Consider the following 5,951-nt stretch of genomic DNA (forward strand, 5'->3'; position numbering starts at 1 on the left):
TGTGGAGAACCTTCTCGAGATGACCTTTCACCCTAGCTCCTTAGGGAGGGTAACGTCCTATCTTAGCTCCTGTTAAAAGCTGCTTGCTTCAAACTGCGGATACTGCAGAAGTTCCCCTGTAACTGCCAAGCAAGACACCTACACCTAGGTCTCTGCCCTTAAAAATCCCATGTTCTGGATACTTGGAGCCTCGCCTAGGACCCTGAACACTTGGGTATGGTCTCAGATGACTGGAATAAATCGAGTCTGTTTTGGGTTGGCTACAAACTGTTTGAGTGCTAATCTCTGGTGGGCTACTCATAGCAATACTTTATCAAGTTCTGCAATAATGATTGTGAACATTAACTTTTACGAGGCAAACTTTAACCCCTACTAATTTAACATCTGAAAGGTATGCACTCTCTGATGTGCATGCAGCATCCACAAATGTATCTTCATATGCTTAGATATTAATGTTATTTTTTTCCATTTTTTTTTTCTGGGGAGGAAAGGGTTTATTTTTTAAAAATTTATTTATTTATTAAGGATTTCTGCCTCCTCCCCGCCACCGCCTCCCATTTCCCTCCCCCTCCCCTGATCAAGTACCTCTCCCTCATCAGCTTGAAGAGCAATCAGGGTTCCCTGACCTGTGGGAAGTCCAAGGACCGCCCACCTCCATTCAGGCTTAGTAAGTTGAGCATCCAAACTGCCTAGGCTCCCCCAAAGCCAGCACGTGCAGTAGGATCAAAAACCCATTGCCATTGTTCTTGAGTTCTTATTTGTCCTAGATATTAATGTTATAAGCAAGCCCTCTATGGATGTTGTGAGTTACTATCAGCCCACACTATTTTATAGTTAGAAAACTCAATACAGGTGAAAACAAAGGTAGAAAGCATTTTTTTGAATATTTATGCTCACTCACTTAGATCAGAAAAATGGCCCCATGATTCAAGAAAAGCACTCTGTCCATGCAAATGTGACTAAATAGTTGTTTTTTATTTCACAGTTTGTTGACATTCTGCGCTGTGACTGCGGACTTCTTTCTTGCAGGAGGAGTGGGAATGCCTAGACCCTGCTCACAAGGCTCTATACAGAGGTCTCCTGTTGAAGGAACACAAGAGTCTGGTTTCTGTGGGTGAAAGTTTTTTTTTTTTTTTTTTGCAGTCTCCTTTCTCTTTCTCAGGGTTCCTGGGAAAACTGCTCTGCATGTATGGGAGCTGTATGTGAATGAGTCTCGCCTCTCAGAGAGTAAAGTGAAATCCTCAGAGAAAGACATTCTACCTGGTATTCTCTCTCCTTTTGCAGGTGTCAGCATCTTTCATGCTTTTTCCATGGAAAGTTCCAGGTGCTTTTTGAAGAACTGCTTTCCCTTATGCAGGTCTTCCACTGCTCAACCAGTCCTGCACACCTTTCAATTAGAACAAAGAGCCCCGGATGGTGTAGAGAGAGGAGACAGTGGCAAAGGATCCAGGTATGCAGGAGTCACTGAGGAGGAGGTGAAGGAATGGGGAGGGGACTCGAGTGACAGTAGAAAAAGAACTGGAAGTTGGCTTTGCCACATTCTGTTTCATTCAATCTGATTCTAGATAATTCCACTGAGGATAACCTCGGGATTATCCTATTGTAGGTATTCGAAGACTCTTTGAAAGATTCAATAGCAGAAAAAATTTTGATTTTGCATATGAGTGATGCTGTCCCTCTTTCATTCACATTGCTGATCATGCCTTCATACCAATTGTAAATGTTTTCATTACTATAATTTGAATATAATGTTCAGTTAGAACCATTGATGCCTCTTGGTTTTTCCTGTTCTCATTTTTTGAAGCATTTTCTAATTCAGATTCTGTATCTTAGAGTTATTTTCTTCATTCCTTAAAATAATGCCAGCAGGATTTTGTTAAGATTTGTTTAATATCCTTCAAAGTATTTAACTCTTACTGCGCTGTCTTTCTGTTGATGTTTCCTGTCATCTGTCTTCATGTCAACTCTGAACAGATTGCATTCCTATAATTTTTATATATTTTAAAGTCATCTCTGGATTTGATCCTTACCTTATAGTTTTTGAAGTCTTTGTGGTTTCTCATAATTTCTCTCTTCGTATGAAAAGTGCCTAAATTACTTAGAATCTTTACAGAATACATGCATTCTTTTACATTTCTTCCCATGTTTGAATGTGAACATGCTACTAGTGAGTCAGTTTTCCCGTGTCTTTTATGTATTCTTCTGTTTCTATATACTATTGATGTCAGCAGTGCAAGTTATTGAAGAAGACACTTTATAGAGATTGATCTTTACTAGGTTTGAAATTATCTTTCTTACTAACGTCCTGTCAGATTTCCAGCATCACTGAATGAAGGATGTTGAAACCTCCCTGCACTGCAAGGAGGTTATTTGCTTCCTACAGTTCTGTCATTGATGGCTTCGTGTATTTGGAAACCTTTGTGAAATGTATTCATATTGATCATATAGCTTCCTCGCAAATGGACCACTTGTTAAGTTTTTTTTATAGTAGATATGGCTTTTTATTTTACCTACCACAATTATAACCAACCCTCATCACGGCATATCTATAAAAAACTTCCTTCACTCATAGCATTTTGTATCCTTATATTTGAAGTAAAAGTTTCATGACTAAAAGTGTGGAGCATGTATTATGTACATTTTGGCTGTTAAAATTACTTTGAACGTGCTCCTTTTTTTGCTTCTTGATTGTAGTATTATTTATTTACTTTGTGTTTTTTAATTCTTGATAAAAATCTGTGTGTTTATGTGTTATACTATGAAAAGTTTGCTACCAAGTTTCTCCATTCTGTAGACTGTACTTCATAATTTAATTATTATCATTTCCATACAAGATTTTAATTGCATCCAATCCTGTTTGTTGCTTATTGCTCCTGTGTCTTGTTAATTTGTTGTGCTGTTGAGAAACTATGTACTATGTCTATATATGGACTTATTCCCCATTGTGCTATGCTGCAGACTTCACAAGTCACTGGAGTTGTGAATTGAAATTCACTGGACCTAGTTTCATTCTTTTATATTTGGCTATTTACTTTTCCCAATACCATTGGTTGATGAGTCTGTCTATTCTATAGTTTGTTTTTGCCTTTTTGTTGAAATTTGACTGTGTGGCCTGGTTCTATATTTGCTTCTCTTACTGTGTTGTGTGTTTACTCTTCTGTCATTCCCAAGGAGCTGCTGTTCTGTGTCTCTCTGCGGTGTCATCAGATGTCACAGCTGGGATGATCGAAACTCTGCTCTGTGTTCCTCTCAGGGTCTTTGTGTTTCCATGTAGATTTGTAGGATTCTCTTTACTGTATCTCTGAAGTAATCATGGGGAGCTTGATTGTACTGGATTTTGAGTTAATCATATAAATCTTTTAACACTGATAATTTTCTAATAATATATCATATTCCAGGTGGATGCAAGATTTTCCCACCTTGTGTCTTTCTCAATCCCTTCAATGAATTGAAGTTTTCATTTTAGAGGTCTCTTCTGTTTGGTTGGTTTTTCCCTTTGTTTTCTTCATTTAAAAAACAACAACAACATGTTTTTGTTTACTATCTGGTTGTAATTAAATAAATAGAACAATAACAAAGTATCAGACTTTTCTAATTAGTTGGTTATATAGATAACAAAGAAGATCTGCCTCTAACTAGGCATTGGTATCTCCCTTAAATTCTATTAATTTAAATTTTATTTTTTTATAGTTAATAAATACTGATATTTTACCATTTCATAGGTTTAATAACTCACCATTAACCCCGTTCCACCCTTCTCTCTCAATCCTGGTTAGCCATGTTTTCTTTACACTAACCACCCACATATTTCATGTATGATTTTAGGCAGGTTTAGGCTAGGTAGCCAGATCATAGTGTGCTCATAATTCCAACTGGCATGTCATATGGCAAAAGTTTTACACATGCCCCTTCCCATCCTCCAGGTCTTATAATCCTTTTGCCTCCTCTTCTGTAATGTTCCCTGTGATTTATATGTGGGAATATGGAATTCTCATTTTATTCTGTGAAGTAAGCAGTCAATTATTCTTAGTATTTGACCAGTTATGAGTCTCTGAAACAACTCTTGCCCATTGAAAACTAAGTTTCTTTTAACCAGGCTGAAAGCAGCACCAGGCTAGGGTTGTGAACTGAATAGTTTTAAAACAATTTGATTATTTGTACATGTAACAAAATGTCAGTAGCAAATTTCCTCCTAGAACTTGTGACCTTTCTCCTTAATTGGCTTACAGCCAGGTTCCTAGTACCATCCATGCATTTCCTTCTGTGGTGCCAGCCTCAGATCAAGCCAGAAAACCTTCCTTCTCGTACTCACAAAGTAGTCTTATCCTATGACACCAGTGGGCATGCCTTGCCTGACAGATTGGGATTTTTGCACCCAGGACCCATATCTAGAGGTAGCTGTTGACAACTTTGGCTTTTGTCCCAGCCTGCATAGTAGTTTCTGACACTCTGAATGGGACCAGCAAGGAGTCCAGGATATTTTTAAACACTGTGAGTGGTCTGCTGACTTCTCAGCATCTTTTCATTGGTATATACCAAAAACAAACAAACAAACAAAAACCTCAAAACCAAGTGATGTCATATGTGGATTAGATAGCTTATTGAGAGGACTATCCAGACTATTAGATCCGAGCTTTCTCATGGGGGTTGGATTACAGAGTTGTATTTCCTCTGTGAGAGGTCCACTGGGTTTCTCAGTCTCTTATATTTTCTCCTTTAAATTTTTCTCTGTTCTTGAACTGTGTACCACTAATACATAAATTAGTGTAGTAGAAGGAGTGTACACCCTCCCTTGTCCTGATTGCAGTAGAATGATTCCAATTGTCCATCTACTGTAATGTTAGGTTTAGGTTTGTCTCATTATCTTTATTATGGTATGTTCCTCCTATGCTCACATTCTTCAGAGCTTTTTTACTGAGCAAATATGATATTTGTCCATGAGTCTTTCTTGAGTCCATTGACATGGTCATGTTTCATGTCACCAAGTCTACATATTTGGTGTCTTACATTGATTTTTTTTTTAGGTTTTGAAAGAGTCTTGCATTCTTGGCATGAACTCAGCTTTTGATCTCCATGTAATTTAGTCTCTGTATCTATATTCATCCTGACAACTGATCTGTGATTTTGTTCTTTGCATATATTTCTTTTTTTTCTCGTCTATTTCGGGTGTCCATATAAAGCTAGCTTTATTGGATGACTTTAGATTTCCTTTTCTTCATGTTTTCTGCAATATTCTCCTTTTGCCATTAGTGTAAGGTTTGTCTAAAGGAAAGGAGAGTTCTATGCTAAATCTATCCAGTCCTCAGAAACTTTAAGAAGAAATGCTTCCTGCTTCAGTTTCAGCACTTACATAATGCCTGCTATTTTTAAGGTGCAGAAAGTTGGTCTATTCACTTGTTTCTAGGAACTCACCCTTTTCTCCTTTAATTCTGATTTATTTGTACATGACTTTCCTCAATACACCATATGGTAACACTGAAATATATCTCTGTACATCTAGAAAACCAAACTAACATAACTACAAGCTTGACTGTTATAGATGAGTATCTATTAACTTTATTTCTTAATTATACATTACATATTTAAATGAGCTGCACAAACACAGTATCATAATCAAGAAGAGCAGAAATATACATATAACAAAATTGACTTTAAATTTGTAGCAATAAACTAAGATCCATAACAATGCAAAGTCCTCATCTCTATATCACATCCACCTTTAAATGTAAAGAAACATTTATAAACAGTGTGAATTTAGGCACTGTTCTCTCCAAACTGCTTCCTGCTTTTTGTTGGTCAAAGTAATTTCATCAACAGTTGAGAAATGTCTCTTTCCTGCATGAAGTTGAGAATTTCTCTATTTCCTCACATTGTAGCCTTCTAGCTAGAGTTTGTTGTCCTTGCATTGCCTTAACTGTTTCCATACTGTGAATTACTAACCTCATTCTTCT

Source organism: Microtus ochrogaster, unplaced genomic scaffold (genome assembly GCF_000317375.1).
Source record: "Microtus ochrogaster isolate Prairie Vole_2 unplaced genomic scaffold, MicOch1.0 UNK108, whole genome shotgun sequence".
NCBI lineage: Eukaryota > Metazoa > Chordata > Mammalia > Rodentia > Cricetidae > Microtus > Microtus ochrogaster.